Source organism: Grampus griseus, assembly GCF_964374135.1.
Source record: "Grampus griseus genome assembly, chromosome: X".
Lineage (NCBI taxonomy): Eukaryota > Metazoa > Chordata > Mammalia > Artiodactyla > Delphinidae > Grampus > Grampus griseus.
The window spans coordinates 14,008,037-14,027,011 of NC_138999.1; the positions used below are offsets into that span (position 1 = coordinate 14,008,037).

Here is an 18,975-nt window from a genome sequence, read left to right on the forward strand (position 1 = left end):
TGACCTAATAATTGTACTTTGAAGCGTATGTCATAAGCAGATAACCAAAATGAGAGAAAAAGTGGCAAGGAGATAATCATAGTCTAAGAAGCGAACTTTTTATAATCCCATTCCCCTTGCCAGTGATTGGTTTAAGGTGGACATATGGCCAGTCCGTCCCATGGGATGTCAAGACAGGTCTGCTAGGGAGACTTCTTGGAAAGGTTTCCTCACAAGTCAAAAACAGACACTTTTGAATGTTAGTGTGTGAGGGTGTGGTGGTTGTAACTGCTTCAGACACCTTGCGACCATGAAGAGACAAACCTGAGGACAAACCCAACATGCTAAGGATGGTGAACAAGAAGATGGGAAGGATGCTGATGGAATCATTGAGCCGTTAATTGGCCTTCTCTGAAACCACACTACCTTTCAACTTCTCATGTGAGACAAGAAGTCTCCCTACGTTTAAGCCGGTTTGACTCACTTGCAGTCAAAAGCTTCCTGAGACACACAGGATGAATTGGATGGCTCTTGTCTCTCTAGTTTTCATCCAGAAATTGAAAGCTTAGGTTATAATAGCTGGCCTCCTGATTTCCAGCCAAGTTTTCACTTGTTCAAATAAGTGTCAAGATGTGGTGGCTTTGTGATGTGTCGACTCGGCTAGAAGCTGGTACTACATTTCTCAGAGTTCCCTTCCTTGTATGTTTCTAGTTAGAGTTGGTCACAGGAGACATTTGCAGGAGGTTTGCAAAGGGGAAGTGGAGCAGTCGCCATGTTCGCTTTCAGAAACTCAGCATGGGTCAGGCCCTCTTAACAGTCAGTGCACATTTTGCTCGATCTCCTGCTCTTGTTTCCAGAGCAGCAGTCAGGTTCACAATTCAGCTACCGCGGGATCTCTTTCCTCAGCTTCTCCAAATCCTGGGTCAGATGTCAGTGTGGCTTCATGGCAAGAGCACCAGCTTCTCCTGCTCGTCACCCAAAGCATCGCGGCTGGAGGCTTGGAGATCAATGCAAGTTCCAGTTTGTTCCTTGCCAGTTCCAGTGGCCCCTATTCTCTCCTACCTCATGCCTACCTGATCCCAGGCTCTGTACCAGACACAGAAGAAGCAACCAAACCGAGACCGTTTCACTTCTTCCCATAATTGCTCAAGGTCAAATCCCTATAATAAATTCCTACTCTACGTCACTCCTCATGGTTCTGTCTCTGACTGAACCCTGTGATACAGAGTCAAGTTTTCCTGATCCTAGGTTTTAGCTTTAGCTTTTACATCCTGTTCGTAGCAGTGAAAGAAGTTTAAACGAATGGAGGTAAGCTCTCTAATATAGACTCAATTATTCTTGCTGGCTTAAAAGAAGACAAGAAATCATGGTTTCATCGTGGCATGGGATCGCATCTCTATGGATGGTGGGCAACTGGTTTGCACCCGCTGACCTGGGTGTTTTAGAATCCATCCATCACTTATCTAGGTATTTATGAGTATTCAGATGACATGCTGAATTTACCCATTTTATGTGAATTTTAGGGTTTATTGCCCAAGAAAGGATATACTCCTCAGTCTCCGTCCTTACTGTATTAATTATCTGTCTCCATCAAAATGCTGTGTAACAAATCACGGTGAAACTCAGTGGCTTAAAATATTAACTAAAAATTTAATGTGTCTGAGGGTTGGTGATTTAAGCTGGGCTCAGCTGGGCAGTATCTCTGGTCTTGCCTGAGCTCACTCACGTTATCTGGCGATTAGCTGACTGTCAGCTGGTCCATGATGGCCTTGGCTAACGTGAGTGAGGTTACTCAGCTGTGCTCCACACGTCTCTTATCTACCAGCAGGCCATCCTGCGCCTGTTCTCATGGTGTTGGCAGAAGGCAGGAGCGAGCCAGTCCAATCATGGAAGCTCTTTTCAAGCCTCTGCTTGTGTCTTGTTCGTCTCTGTCTGGGTGTCCTAAAGTAAGCCACATGGCTGAGCCACAAGGCACAGCAGAACACTGCAGAGTTACTTTGCAAAGAGAATATCGAAACAGGGAAGGGTAAAGAATTGGGGCAATTTTTGCAGTCTATCACAGTTACCAACATTCTCCCCTCAGAGGTGTTAAGTAACCATGTCAGCTGCTGCTATTTCCAGAACCATTTCATTTCCAGTATCTAGATTTCTCAAGGCTTGTAATTGCCACGTTAATGCGTGATGCAAATTGTTCACTGTCAAAACCACTGTGTTCAAGCCTTGAGCTCAGCACCCCCTCTCATTAGGATAAGTAATCGCCTTAAAAAGCTGCAGTTTTGTGCAATGAGCTTGCTTTCGTCTTTTCTTCTCATGTATCTTATGAAAACAAATGAGTAAGGGATCACAAAAACAAAAACTCCGGGGGTGAAGAGTTGCTGACAAATAGACAAATATATACTGTTAGGCTGAGAATAAACTGAGTGATGGCCAACATTGCCTGAGTTCTCCGTCAGAAACGGTGAGGAGCAAATCAACTCTAAGTCAGTTGCATATATTATTGCTTATTTTTAATCACACTGGTTTTATAGACAGTAATTATAAACATATCGTAGGCTGAAAAAAACACAAATTTGGGGCTTCCCTGGTGGCGCAGTGGTTAAGAATCTGCCTGCCAATGCAGGGGGCACAGGTTCGAGTCCTGGTCCAGGAAGATCCCACATGCCGTGGAGCAGCTAAGCCCGTGCGCCACAACTGCTGAGCCTGTGCTCTAGAGCCTGCGAGCCACAACTACTGAGCCCGCGTGACACAACTACTGAAGCCCATGCGCCTAGAGCCCGTGCTCCACAACAAGAGAAGCCACCTCAATGAGAAGCCTGAGCGCTGCAATGAAGAGTAGATCCCTGCATGCCGCAGCTAGAGAAAGCCCGTGCGCAGCAGCAAAGACACAACACAGCCAAAAAAATACATATATATAAATTAAATAAATTTTAAAACCCCCCACAAATTTTAGGTTCTTTTTCTTTTTTTCCCCAAACTGATGAATTACAAGTTATTTTTTACACTTAAAGGCTGACGAAAACCCATCTCTAATCCTATTAAAGTCCAACACAACATCTCAGATGAAAAATATGGTAACCATATTTACTCATTAAATACTGTTTTTTTAAAACACAACTTGGAAACAGCCAGCACGCATGTTTAATCTCAGTGCAATGGATTCAAAACCAAGTATACATATTACATGCATCAAAGCTAGATTGCAAATTATCATAGTCATGTCATAATCTTCACATTTTCTTTTCAATGCGTTTGATGATTCATTGGCAGTATTTGTGATGACACCATGTTAGTTGTAATGAAAATGATTTTGAACCTAATTTCATGAAGGAGTAATTAGAACATTCTGAACTACTGATGTTGCAGGAGTTGATGCTTTTACAGATGGAGATTTTGAAGTGGGCATCTGTACTGTAAACCTCTGAGGTTGACTGGAGTCCCTCCTTTAGTTGACACAGACATGGTTTGTTGGGTTGGTGGGCCAAGTGGGGGAGTACTTCGTCTGCTAGTAACTGAACCAACACTTAACTGCGGAACTGTTATTCTTCCCGCAGAAGTAGGTACTTTTTGTGGTAAAGACTTACTTAAATCTATAATTTGGAGCAGTCAAACAATATCTATCAGGTGGCAGTCTAGGGCCTGAACATAGCTTCATCAATGGCAAAGGGATTTGATTTCTTTGCCTTGCAATATCTAATAAAAAATCTCTTGTGGGGAAGAGAGGTAAATGACTGGTCAGCACGACACTGGATTGCCAGTCGCACATCATCTGCATCAACAGTAGCTTTCTTAGCATGACTTGAATAAATTTTTGCATCATATAGAATTGTGGTTACATATCGGAATGCAAACTCCAACATCTGATTTATAACTCTTGGCTCATCTTCTGTAATCCCCGTATCCTTCAGGATTTGTGCCATCATCTGTGTATCTTGCGGCATGCTCTTGGGAGAAGCCATCTTGCCAGACTCCATGATATACGGTGATCAGACTTCTCGAACTAAATCACCCACAGTAACATATTTCAGTCCTGATCTTGATGGAAGTTCTTTGCCTAGTGCGGTTTTCCCAATCCCTGTTGTACCGGTGAGCAGGATGTTCCAAAGCAACATGGTCCTCACTGCGCTTGCTCAGGACGCCTCTGCACATGCACCCTGCACGTGACAGGGAGGGGCCAAATTTTAGGCTCTTGAAGTTCTTGGTAGCTTTGCTATTCAAGAGGAGTATGTTCGTTAGCAAGATTTCTAAGAAATGCTCATTATTCACTAAAGGTGCCCACTACATATTTGTCTTAGTTTGGGTACCCCCAGAAGCCAGTCCTGAGACAAGGATTCAAGTGCAAGTAGTTTATTTGGAAGTAAAGCAAATGCCAGTAGGGAAGTGAGGAAGTGAGACAAGTATGGGAAGGCAGCCAATAAAAGATACATTATCAGGTACTCCTGTAGGCAATTGGAGAGCATAATCTTGTTGTGGAACTCGGGAAAATGGTGTGGAACACGCATTTCAGTTACTCCACCCAAGGGTTGAGAAGCTGGGATATTTATATACCAATCAGTTCCCAGCAGTCACTGGTTGAAGGCAGTTCCTCTGGGGCCATTAATTTCCTGGCACTTCTGGCCTGATATATGGCAGGCAAACTAGGCTTCAGTAGCTAGAGAAATCCATCAGCCAAACACAGTTGCTGGCTGTTGGAAGTGGGAAGTGGGAAGGGTGTGGGCATAAGGGCAGACCACCAAAAGAGCCTGGATATGCTCTGGTACCTGAGCTATAAGTATTGGAACACTTCCTCTGCCTACAGAAGGTTACCTTCTCTAGTTGAGTGAGGCACCAAATTAACTTTTCACTGGAGAATAGCATGCATTAGATTAATACATTTTCCAGTGATATTAAGGTATAATTGACATACAAGAAACTGCACATATGTAAAGTGTACAATTGGATGAATTTGACATATGCAGACACATCAATGAATCTTACCTGCAGCAGGTATTGCTGTGGTGTTCTAAGGGTGATTTTCTCTTTCTCTTGTTCTTTCTGCATATGAAATTAATTGAAATTCTTCTGTATGGAATATTTGCTTCTTCATCCCCATTTATTATTCAATTATTTTTTCTCCCTTTATTCATTTTTTAAAATTAACTTTTATTGGAGTATAGTTGCTTACAATGTTGTGTTAAGACCCCGAATAGCCAAAGCAATCTTGAGAAAGAAAAACAGAACTGGAGGAATCAGGCTCCCAGACTTCAGACTATATGACAAAACTACAGTAATCAAGACAGTATGGTACTGGCACAAAAACAGAAATATAGATCAATGGAACAGGATAGAAAGCCCAGAGATAAACCCACGCACATATGGTCACCTTATCTTTGATAAAGGAGGCAAGAATATACAGTGGAGAAAAGACAGCCTCTTCAATAAGTGGTGCTGGGAAAACTGGACAGTTACACGTAAAAGAATGAAATTAGAACACTCCCTAACACCGTATACAAAAATAAACTCAAAATGGATTAAAGACCTAAATGTAAGCCCAGACACTATAAAACTCTTAGAGGAAAACATAGAACACTCCTTGACATAAATCGCAGCAGTATCTTTTTTGACCCACCTACTAGAGTAATGAAAATAAAGACAAAAATAAGCAAATGGGACCTAATGAAACTTCAAAGCTTTTGCACAGCAAAGGAAACCATAAACAAGACGAAAAGACAACCCTCAGAATGGGAGAAGATATTTGCAAATGAAGCAACTGACAAGGGCGTAATCTCCAAAATATACAAACAGCTCATGCAGCTCAATGTCAAAAAAACAAACAACCCAATCCAAAAATGGGCAGAAGAACTAAATAGACATTTCTCCAAAGAAGACATACAGACTGCCAACAAACACATGAAAAGATGCTCCACATCACTAATTATTAGCGAAATGCAAATCAATCATTTATTTATTTCAGTATGGACTCATGGATATTATTTATTGGGTTAAAATCCAATGCTGTCATTAGTTATTTTGTTGTTCAAATTGTTTTATCTTTGGCAATTGGAAGTTAAGATGTTAATTATAATCCCCAGGGCAGTTGCTAAGAAAATAGCTAAAAAATATAATAAAAGAAATAAAAAGAGAATTAAAATGGTACACTAAATATATGTATTTAACACAAGAGAAGGCAGTAATGGAGGAATATAGGAACAAAAAAGACATAGTTCGTGTATTTAGAAAACAAGTAACAAAATGGTAGATGTAGATCCTATATTTTAAAATATAAGTGGATTAAACAATCAAAAGGCAGAGATTGGCAGAATGGATATTTGAAAAATGATCCATGATATGCTGTCTACAACAGGCACACTTCATCTTTTTGAGGCAGATATTTTTATTAAACATTAATATTATTAGTAAACTAATAATTTTACTGCTGCTATAATTGATATCACTACTTTTCCCAATTCTAGCAACTTGTGCAAGATCACAGCTATTTAGTGGAGACAACAGGATTTGAATAGAGCAGAATATATTTTTGTGTGTGTGTGATGTTTATCTGAGTCAACAACTTTCAGTTGATTTAACACCTGGTATTGCCATCTATCACCTTATCAATCTGCAAAGCTGTGTTTTCCATTTCACATATGTATTTTTTCTTTTTTTATTGAGGTATAGTTCATTTACAATATTATTTAAGTTTCAGGTGTACAACATAGTGGTTCACAATTTTTGGAGGGTATATTCCATTTATAGTTATTATAAAATATTGGCTATATTCCCTGTGCTGTACAATATATCCTTGTAACTTATTTATCTTATACTCCTTAGTAGTTTACACCTATTAATCCCCTACCCCTATCTTGTCCCTCCCCTCTTCCCTCTCCCCACTGGTAACCACTATTTGTTCTCCATATATGTCTGCCTCTTTTTTGTTAAGTTCACTAGTTCGTTTTATTGTTTTGGTTCCATATATAAGTGATATTATATAGTATTTGTCTTTCTCTGTCTGACTTATTTCACTTAACACAATATCCTCCAAGCCCATCCATGTTGTTGCAAACGGCAAAATTTCATTCTTTTTTATGGCTGAGTAGTATTCCATTGTATATATATACCACATCCTCTTTATTCATTCATCTCTTCTTTTTTTTAAACTTAAAAAAATTTTTTAACATCTTTACTAGAGTATAATTGCTTTACGATGGTGTGTTAGTTTCTGCTGTATAACAAAGTGAATCAGCTATACCTATACATATATCCCCATATCCCCTCCCTCTTGCGTCTCCCTCCCACCCTCCCTATCCCACTCCTTTGCTTTGAGGTCACTGATCTCCCTGGGCTATGTGGCTGCTTCCCACTAGCTATCTATTTTACATTTGGTAGTGTATACATCTCCATGCCACTCTCTCACTTTGTCCCAGCTTACCCTTCGCCCTCCCCATATCCTCAAGTCCATTCTCTAGTAGGTCTGTGTCTTTATTCCTGTCTTACCCCTAGGTTCTTCATGACCTTTTTTTTTTTTCTTAAATTCCATATATATGTGTTAGCATATGGTATTTGTTTTTCTCTTTCTGACTGACTTCACTCTGTATGACAGACTCTAGGTCCATCCAGCTCACTACAAATAATTCAATTTCGTTTCTTTTTATGGATGAGTAATATTCCATTGTATATATGTGCCACATCTTCTTTATCCATTCATCTGTCGATCGACACTTAGGTTGATTCCATGTCCTGGCTATTGTAAAAGGTGCTGCAATGAACATTGTGATACATGATTCTTTGAATTTTGGTTTTCTCAGGGTACATGCCCAGTAGTGGGATTGCTGGGTCGTATGGTAGTTCTATTTTTTAGTTTTTTAAGGAAGCTCCATAGTGGTTGTATCAATTTACATTCCCACCAACAGTGCAAGAGGGTTCCCTTTACTCCACACCCTCTCCAGCATTTATTGTTTCTAGATTTTTTGTTGATGGCCATTCTGACTAGTGTGAGGTGATACCTCATTGTAGTTTTGATTTGCATTTTGCTAATGTTTAGTGATGTTGAGCATCCTTTCATGTGTTTGTTGGCAATCTGTATATCTTCTTTGGGGAAATGTCTGTTTAGGTCTTCTGCCCATTTTTGGATTGGTTTTTTTTTTTTGTTTTTTTTGATATTGAGCTGCATGAGATGCTTGTATACTTTGGAGATTAATCCTTTATCAGTTACTTCGTTTGCAAATACTTTCTCCCATCCTGAGGGTTCTCTTTTTGTCTTGTTTATGGTTTCCTTTGCTGTGCAAAAGCTTTTAAGTTTCATTAGGTCCCATTTGTTTATTTTTGTTTTTATTTCCATTTCTCTAGGAGGTGGGTCAAAAAGGATCTTGCTGTGATTTATGTCATAGAGTGTTATGTCTGTGTTTTCCTCTAAGAGTTTTATAATGTCTGGGCTTACATTTAGGTCTTTAATCCATTTTGAGTTTATTTTTGTATACGGTGTTAGAGAGTGTCCTAATTTCATTCTTTTACATGTAGCTGTCCAGTTTTCCCAGCACCACTTATTGAAGCGGCTGTCTTTTCTCCACTGTATATTCTTGCCTCCTTTATCAAAGATAAGGTGACCATATGTGCGTGGGTTTATCTCTGGGCTTTCTATCCTGTTCCATTGATCTATATTTCTGTTTTTGTGCCAGTACCATACTGTCTTGATCACTGTAGTTTTGTCATATAGTCTGAAGTCCAGGAACCTGATTCCTCCAGCCCCGTTTTTCTTTCTCAAGATTACTTTGGCTATTCGGGGTCTTTTGTGTTTCCATACAAATTGTGAAATTTTTTGTTCTAGTTCTGTGAAAAATGCCACTGGTAGTTTGATAGGGACTGCATTGAATCTGTAGATTGCTTTGGGTAGTAGAGTCATTTTCACAATGTTGATTCTTCCAATCCGAGAACATGGTATATCTCTCCATCTGTTTGTATTGTCTTTAATGTCTTTCATCAATATCTAATAGTTTTCTGCATATAGGTCTTTTGTCTCCTTAGGTAGGTTTATTCCTAGGTATTTTATTCTTTTCGTTGCACTGGTAAAGGGGAGTGTTTCCTTAATTTCTCTTTCAGATTTTTCATCATTAGTGTACAGGAATGCAAGAGATTTCTGTGCATTAATTTTGTATCCTACGACTTTACCAAATTCATTGATTAGCTCTAGTAGTTTTATGGTAGCATCTTTAGGATTCTCTATGTCTAGTGTCATGTCATCTGCAAGCAGTGACAGTTTTACTGCTTCTTTTCTGAATTGGATTCCTTTTATTTCTTTTCCTTCTCTGATTGCTGTAGCTAAAACTTCCAAAACTACATTGAATAATAGTGGTGACAGTGGGCAACCTTGTCTTCTTCCTGATGTTAGTGGAAATGGTTTCAGTTTCTCACCATTGAGAAGTTTGTTGGCTGTGGGTTTGTCATATATGCCCTTTATTATGTTGAGGAAAGTTCTCTCTATGCCTAATTTCTGGAGGGGTGGTATCATAAATGGGTGTCGAATTTGGTCAAAAGCTTTTTCTGCATCTATTGAGATGATCATATGGTTTTTATCCTTCAATTTGTTTATATGGTTTTTCACATTGATTGATTTGTGTATATTGAAGAATCCTTGCATTCCTGGGATAAACCCCACTTTATCATGGTGTATGATCCTTTTAATGTGCTGTTGGATTCTGTTTGCTAGTATTTTGTTGAGGATTTTTGCCTCTATGTTCATCAGTGTTATTGGCCTGTAGTTTTCTTTCATTGTGACATCTTTGTCTGGTTTTGGTATCAGGGTGATGGTGGCCTCATAGAATGAGTTTGGGAGTGTCCCTCCGTCTCCTCTATTTTGGAAGACTTTGAGAAGGATAGGTGTTAGCTCTTTTCTAAATGTTTGATTGAATTCGCCTGTGAAGCCATCTGGTCCTGGGCTTTTGTTTGTTGGAAGATTTTTAATCACAGTTTCACCTTCAGTGCTTGTGATTGGTAAGTTCACATTTTCTGTTTCTTCCTAGTTCAGTCTCGGAAGATGTTGCTTTTCTAAGAATTTGTACGTTTCTTCCAGGTTGTCCATTTTATTGGCATATAGTTACTTGTAGTAATGTCTCATGATCCTTTGTATTTCTGCAGTGTCAGTTGTTAGTTCTCCTTTTTCATTTCTAATTCTGTTGACTTGAGTCTTCTCCCTGTTTTTCTTGATGAGTCTGGCTAATGGTTGATCAATTTTGTTTATCTTCCCAAAGAACCATCTTTTAGTTTTATTGATCTCTGCTACTGTTTCCTTCATTTCTTTTTCATTTATTTCTATCTGATTTTTATGATTTCTTTCCTTGTGCTAACTTTGGGTTTTTTTTTGTTCTTCTTTCTCTAATTGCTTTAGGTGTAAGGTTAGGTTGTTTATTTGAGATGTTTCTTGTTTCTTGAGGTAGGGTTGTATTGCTATAAAGTTCCCTTGTAGAATCGCTGATGCTGAATCCCATAGGTTTTGCATCAGCGTGTTTTCATTGTCATTTGTTTCTAGGTATTTTTTGAGTTCCTCTTTGATTTCTTCAGTGATGTCTTGGTTTTTTAGTGGTGTATTGTTTAGCCTCCACGTGTTTGCATTTTTTACAGATTTTTTCCTGTAATTGATATCTAGTCTCATAGCGTTGTGGTCAGAAAAGATACTTGATAGGATTTCAGTTTTCTTAAATTTACCAGGGCTTGATTTGTGACCCAAGATATGATGTATCCTGGAGAATGTTCCATGAGCACTTGAGAAGAAAGTGTATTCTGTTGTTTTTGGATGGATTGTCCTATAAATATCCATTAAGTCCATCTTGTTTAATGTATCATTTAAAGCTTGTGTTGCCGTGTTTATTTTCATTTTGCATGATCTGTCCATTGGTGAAAGTGGGGTTTTAAAGTCCCCTACTATGATTGTGTTACTGTCGATTTCCCCTTTTATGGCTGTTAGCATTTGCCTTATGTATTGAGGTGCTCCTATGTTGGGTGCATAAATATTTACTATTGCTGTATCTTCTTCTTGGGTTGGTCCCTTGATCATTATGTAGTGTCCTTCCTTGTCTCTGTAACATTCTTTATTTTAAAATCTATTTTGTCTGATATGTGTATTGCTACTCCAGGTTTCTTTTGATTTCCATTTGCATGGAATATCTTTTTCCATCCCCTCACTTTCAGTCTGTATGTGTCCCTAGGTCTGAAGTGGGTCTCTTATAGACAGCATATATACAGGTCTTGTTTTTGCATCCATTCAGCCAGTCTATGTCTTTTGGTTGGAGCATTTAATCCATTTACATTTAAGGTAATTATCCATATGTATGTTCCTATTACGATTTTCTTAATTGTTTTCGGTTTGTTATTGTAGGTCTTTTCCTTCTCTTGTGTTTCCTGCCTAGAGAAGTTCCTTTAGCATTTGTTGTAAAGCTGGTTTGGTGGTGCTGAACTCTCTCAGCTTTTGCTTGTCTGTAAAGGTTTTAATTTCTCCATCGAATCTGAATGAGATCCTTGCTGGGTAGAGTAATCTTGGTTGCAGGTTTTTCTCTTTCATCACTTTAATATGTCCTGCCACTCCCTTCTGGCTTGCAGAGTTTCTGCTGAAAGATCAGCTGTTAACCTTATGGGGATTCCCTTGTATGTTATTTGTTGCTTTTCCCTTGCTGCTTTTAATATTTTTTCTTTGTATTTAATAACTTTTGATAGTTTGATTTATATGTGTCTTGGTGTGTTTCTCCTTGGGTTTATCCTGTATGGGACTCTGTGCTTCCTGGACTTGATTGACTTTTTCCTTTCCCATCTTAGGGAAGTTTTCAACTATAATCTCTTCAAATATTTTCTCAGTCCCCTTTTTTTTTCTCTTCTTCTTCTGGGACCCCTGTAATTCGAATGTTGGTGCTTTTAATGTTGTGCCAGATATGTCTGAGAGTGTCCTCAATTCTTTTCATTCTTTTTGCTTTATTCTGCTCTGCGGTAGTTATTTCCAGTATTTTATCTGCCAGGTCACTTCTCCGTTTTTCTGCCTCAGTTGTTCTGCTATTGATTCCTTCTAGGGAATTTTTAGTTTCATTTATTGTGTTGTTCATCATTGTTTGTTTGCTCTTTAGTTCTTCTGTGTCCTTGTTAAATGTTTCTTTTATTTTCTCCATTCTGTTTCCAAGATTTTGGATCATATTTACTATCATTACTCTGAATTCTTTTTCAGGTAGACTGCGTATGTCTTCCTCATTTGTTTGGTGTGGTGGGTTTGTACTTTGCTCTTTCATCTGCTGTGTGTTTCTCTGTCTTCTCATTTTGCTTAACTTACTGTGTTTGGGGTCTCCTTTTCGCAGGCTGCAGGTTCATAGTTCCCATTGTTTTTGGTGTCTGCTGCCAGTGGGTAAGGTTGGTTCAGTGGGTTGTGTAGGCTTCCTGGTGGAGGGGTCTGGTGCCTGTGTTCTGGTGGATGAGGCTGCATCTTTTCTTTCTCTTGGGCATGACTGCATCCGGTGGTGTTTTTGGTGTCTGTGAGCTTATTATGATTTTAGACAACCTCTCTGCTCCTGGGTGGGGTTGTGTTCCTGTCCTGGTAGTTGTTTGGCATGGGGCATCCAGCACTGGAGCTTGCTGGTCGTTGAGTGGAGCTGGGTCTTGGCGTTGAGATGGCGGTCTCTGGGAGATCTCTCACAGATTGCTATTACTTGGGGCCAGGAGGTCTCTGTTGTTCCAGTGTCCTGAACTTGGCTCTCCCACGTCAGAGGCTCATGCATGACACCCGACCGGAACAGCAAGACCCTGTCAGCCACACAGAGATCCCAGAGGGGAGTTAATGCATGCCATGCAGGGCCACAGAGGATGGTCCAGGGTTTGGTCAGGTGGCAAAGACAGGAGTCAGAGGAAACTCTAGGCCAGAGCCTTGATGGGGTTTCTGAACTTGAGTTTACTGGGGAATAGCAGAGGAACTGCAATTCTGGAAGGCTCAGTGTTGCAAGTTACAGGCCAGTCTGTGGAGAGTCAGAATGGGCTGTATTTATGGGGAAGGAACACACCTATTCATTCATCTCTTGATGGACACTCACTGCTATGAACATTGGGGTGCATGTATCTTTTTGAATTATTATTTTTGTTTTTTTTTGGAAAAATACCCAAGAGTGGATTTGCTGGGACATATGGTAGTTCTGTTTTTAGTTTTTTGAGAAATCTCCATACCGTTTTCCAGTGTGGATGCACCAATTTACATTCCCACCGACAGGGTAGGAGGCTTCCCTTTTCTCCACATCCTTGGCAACATTTGTAATTTGTGGTCTTTTTGATGATAGCCATTTTGACAGATGTGAGGTGATATCTCATTGTAGTTTTAATTTGCATTTCTCTGATGATGAACGATGATGAGCCTCTTTTCATGTGCCTATTGGCCATCTGTATGTCTTCTTTCGAAGAATGTCTATTCAGACCTTCTGCCCATGTTTTATTTGGGTTGGTTTTTTTTTTTTGGATGTTGAGTTACATGAGCTGCTTATATATTTTGCTTATCGATCATATCCTTTGCAAATATTTTCTCCCATTCAGTAGGTTGTCTTTTTGTTTTGTTTATAGTTTCCTTTACTGTGCAAAAGCTTTTAAGTTTAATTAGGTCCCATTTGTTTATTTTTGCTTTTATTTCAAGAGGCACACTTTAGATCCAAAGACACAAATTGGCTGAAAGTAAAAGAAAAAGATAACATGAAAATGTAAGCTAAAAGCGTTAGAGTGTCTATACTAATATCAGACAAAAGACACTTTATTACAAACATTGGTACTAGAGACAAAGAAGGATATTTTCTAATGATAAAAGAGTCAATTCATCAGGAAAATAGAACAATTATAAATATATGTGCATGTAACAACAGACTCCCAAAAATCATGAAACAAAAGCTGACTGGACTGAAGGGACATATAGACAAAACTTCTGGAATGCAACTCAAGTAGTGCTTACAGAGAATTTTATAGGTATAAACGCCTATATTAAAAAAAGAATCATCTCAAATAAATAACCTAATTTTCTACCTTAAGAAATTAGAAAAGGAAGAACTAACTAAACACAAAGCAAGCAGAAGGGAGGAAATGACAAAGATTAGAGTGGAAATTAATGAAATAGAAAAATAGAAAAACAATAGAGAAATATCAATGAAACCAAAAGCTGGGTCTTTGAAAAGATCAACGGAATTGACCAACCTTTATCTAGATTGAGCAAGAAAAAAAGAGAAGACTCAAATTACTAAAGTGAGTAACGAATGTGAGGACATTGCTACTGACCCTATGAAAATAACAAGGATTAGAAGGGAATAATATGAACAATTATATGCCAACAAATTGGATAACCTAGATGGCATGGGTAAATTCCCAGAAAGATACAAGTACTGAAACTGTTTCAAGCAGGAATAGAAAATCTAAATATAAGTAAAAACATTGAATCAGGAATCAAAAAACTTCCCACAATGTAAGTCCCGTGACCAGATGACTTTGCTCATGAATTCTACTAAGTGTTTAAGGAAGAAGTAACACCAAGCTGTTGCAAACTCTTCCAAAAAATAGAAAGGAGGGAATTCTTAACAACTCATTCCATGTGGTCAGTATTACCCTCATACCAAAACCAAAGACGTTACAAGAAAAGAAACTATAGACCAATATCCATTATGATTATAGATGCATAAATACTCTCCAAAACACTGGGAAACCAAATCCAAATATAAAAGGGATTTTACACTATGACCAAGTGATATTTATCCCATGTATGCAAGATGGTGTCAATGTGTGAAAATCAATCAATGTAATACATCATATTAATAAAGAAGAAGAACCCCATAATCACTTCAATAGACAAAGAAAAAGCATTTGACAAAATTCAAGACCTTTTCATTATAAAAAAAAAAAACACTCAACAAACTAGGAATAGAAGGGAACTTCCTTAACTTGGTATAGGGCATCTATGAAAAGCCCACAGCTAACACCATACTTGTGACTGAAAGCTTTCTCCCTAAGAACAGGAACAAGATGGGTGTCCCCTTCTTGCTACTTCTATTCAACAGTTAACTGGACGTTATTGCCAGGGCAGTCAGGCAAGTAAAAAAAAATAAAAGGTATCTAGATTGGAAAAGAAGAAGTAAAACTACCTCTGTTTGCAGATGACATGATCTTGTATGTAGAAAATCCTGAGGAGTTCTCACAGACACAGACACACACACACACACACACACACAATTAGGGCTAATCAACAGGTCAGCAAAATTGCAGGACAAAGGATCAATATTAAAAAATCAATTGTATTTCTATACACTAGCAATGAAGAATCCAAAAGTAAAATAAAATAAAATAATTCCATTTACAAAAGAAATAAAAAGAATAAAATGCTTAGGAGTAAATTGAACAAAAGATGTGTAAGACTTGTACCCTAGGAAGTACAAAACATCACTGAAAGAAGTTAAAGAAGACTTAAATAAATGGAATGGCATCTCACGTTCATGGATTGAAAGACTTAATGTTGTTAAGATTACAACATTGATCTATAGATTGAGCACAGTCCCTATAAAAATCTTAGCTGCTTTGTTTTTAAAGCTAAAATTGACAAGCTTCTCCTAAAATTCACATGGAAACTCAAAATACCCAGAACAGGGCTTCCCTGGTGACGCAGTGGTTGGGAGTCCGCCTGCCGATGCAGGGGACACAGGTTCGTGCCCCGGTCCAGGAAGATCCCACATGCCACGGAGCGGCTGGGCCCGTGAGCCATGGCCACTGAGCCTGCACGTCCAGAGCCTGTGCTCCACAACGGGAGAGGCCACAACAGTGAGAGGTCAGCGTACAGCAAAAAAAAAAAAAAAAAAAAAAAAAAAAAAAAATACCCAGAACAGCTAAAACAATGTTGAAAAAGAAAAACAAAGTTGGAAGACTCACACTTTCCAGTTGCAAACTTATAATACTTCAGAGCAACAGTAATCAAGATGGTGTGGTACTGGTATGAGTATAGACATATAGATCAATGGAGTAGAACTGAGATTCCAAAAATAAACCTTTACATTTATGATCCATTGATTTTCTGCAAGGATGCCAAGACAATTCGATAAGGTATGAATAGCCTTTCCAATAAATGGTGATGGGACAACTAGATATCCATATGCAAAAGAATGAAGTTGGACCACTACCTCACATCATATGCCAAATTTAACCTAAAAATGGACCAAAAACCTGAATGCAAAAGCTAAAACTCTTAGAAGAAAGTATACACATAAATAAATCTTCATATTCTTGAATTAGACAATAGTTTCTTAGCTATGATAGCAAAAACATAAGTGATGAAAGAAAAAAATAGATAATTTTGACTTCATCAAACTAAGAACTTTTGTGCTTCAAAGGACACTATCAAGAAAGTGAAAAGACAACTCACAAAATAGAACAAAATATTTACAAATCATTTATCTGATCATGGACCAGTAACCAGAACATGTAAAGAGCTCTTACAACTCACCAATAAAAATCAAATAACCCAATTTTTTAAATGGGTGAAGTCTTTGAATAGATTTTTCTCTAAATAGGATATACAAATGGCCAACAAACACGTGAAAAAATGTTCAACACCGTTAGTCATTAGGGAAATACAAGTCAAACCCATAATGAGATACCATTCATACACACTAGGTTGGTAATAGGAAAGAAAAAGCAAAAGATAACAAATTTTGCAATAATGTGGAGAAATTAGAACCCTTGTACAAAGCTGTTAAGATTGTAAAATGGTGCAGCTCCTTTGGAAAACAATTTGGCCGTTCCTCAAAAAGTTAAACAGAGAGTTACCACGTGACCTAGCAATTCCACTTCTACACATATACCCGAGAGAATTGAAATGTCCATGCAAAAACTTGTACACAAATGTTCATAGCACCATTATTTATAGTAGCCCCAAGGTGGAACCACCCCAAATATCCATCAATCAAAGAAGAGATAAACAAAATATGGTGTGTCTATACATATCCATAAAAGGAATGAAGTATTGACAAACAGGCTACAACATGGATGAACCTTGCAACATCATGCTAAGTAAAAGGAGTCAGACACAAGCTGCCACGTATTTTTTTAAATTGAAGTATAGTTGATTTACAATGTTGTGTTAGTTTCTGGTATACAGCAAAGTGATTGAGTTATATACGTAAAAAGAATATATATATCCTTTTTCATATTCTTGCCATTATGATTTATTATAGGATATTATAGTTCCCTGTGCTATACAGTAGGACCTTGTTGTTTATCTGTTTTATATGTAATAGTTTGTATCTACTAATCCCAAACTCCTAATTTATCCCTCCCCACCACCTTTCCACTTTGATAACCATAAGTTGGTTCTCTATGTCTGTGAGTCTGTTTCTGTTTCGTAGATAAGTTCATTTGTGTCGTAATTTAGATTCCACTTGTAAGTGATATCATATGGTATTTGTCTTTCTCTGTCTGACTTGCTTCATTTAGTGTGATAATCTGTAGGTCCATCCATGTTGCTGCAAATCAAAATGCCACATATTGCATGAGTCTCTTTATATGAAAGGTACACAGTAGGCAAATCCGTAGAGGCAGAATGTAGATTAGCGGTTGCCAGGGGTTGGAAGGAGAGGCAAATAGGGAGTGACTGTTAATGGGTATGGGGTTTATCTTTGGGGTGATAAAATATTCTGGAATTAGATAGTAGTGATGGTTGCAGAACTTTGTGAACATTACTAAAAATCACTAAATCATACACTTTAAAAGGGTGAATTTTATGGTATGTGAGTTATATCTCAATAAAAATTAAATAATAGAAGTAACGTGCCTTTTATTCTCCGCTTTAAACCTTCTCCTGGTCCCCCTTCTGTTGGCTTGATTGTGGATTCCTTATTTTGAATGACCACCAGGGTGGACGGTTTGACAGTACGAATTGCCCACTCACTTCCATTCCAACCCTCTGTAGCGTGCCTTACTGCATGCTGGGGATTTGAAAGCTAAAGTCATTTCTCATTTTCTCTTATAGCTTGGATTCCATATGTGTCCTAGGTTTTGCCGTGAAGATAACCTCCCTGAGAGATTTGTTAAGTGGAAGTGAGGCGGACACCATGCTTCTCATGGCACACACAGTTGTAGAGTTTTGTTTCTCTGCAGCAGCATTTACAGTGGTCCCTGTATGAAGCCCTCCCTTCACGGGTGTTGAGGAACAGATCATGGGGCTTTTGTTTTGTTGAGGCTGTATGGTAATTGAGCAGGAGGTAACATACTTTTTCCTTTTTTAAAATTTTTATTTTATATTAGAGTATAGTTGATTTACAGTGTTGTGTTAGTTTCAGGTGTACAGCAAAGTGGTTCAGTTATACATGTACATATATCTATTCTTTTTCAAATTCGTTTCCCATTGAAGTTATTACAGAATACTGAGTAGAGTTCCCCACACTATATTGTACGTCCCCGTTGACCATCTATTCTAAGTACAGTAATGTGTATATGTCAATCCCAAACCCCCGTTTTATCCCTCCCCACCACCTTTCCCCTTTGGTAACCATAAGTTTATTTTCTAGATCTCTGAATCTGTTTCTGTTTTGTAAATAAGTTCGTTTTTATCATTTTTTTACATTCCACATATAAGCGATATCAAAGATATTTGAATAAACTTTTTCTATAGAATGCCAGATAGTAAATATTTGTGGCTTTGAGGGCCATGTGGTCTCTGTTGCAACTATTCAAGTCTGCCATTGTAGCATGAAAACCAGCATATACAATAAATAAATGAATGAGCATGGCAGTTTTCCAATAAAACTTTATTTATAAAAATTTGGCCCATGGGCCATAGTTTGCTTACCCCCTGTCCTAGAGCAATAATTGTGGTGATGGTAGTTTTATGATATTTTATTAGCTTTTTTGTTGCAGCAGAGGTAGTATTTCCTTCATCAGGTCAGTGCTATGGTATGTTCTAAACAGTTGACTTATGTTTTAGTAGTTGCTGTAGGGATTGCAAAATGCATGCTTAAGTTTTCACATTTTATTTAGAATCAGTGTTTT

General features: G+C 38.2%; 1 pseudogene across 1 annotated transcript; it reads right to left on the reverse strand.

Annotated features, from left to right (window-relative positions):
* Window positions 1-3,137: 3,137 nt before the first annotated feature.
* Window positions 3,138-4,102, reverse strand: LOC309839465 (transcription initiation factor TFIID subunit 9-like; annotated as a pseudogene). The gene has a single exon. The product of its transcript is annotated as a transcription initiation factor TFIID subunit 9-like (transcript).
* Between the last annotated feature and the right edge of the window lie 14,873 nt (window positions 4,103-18,975).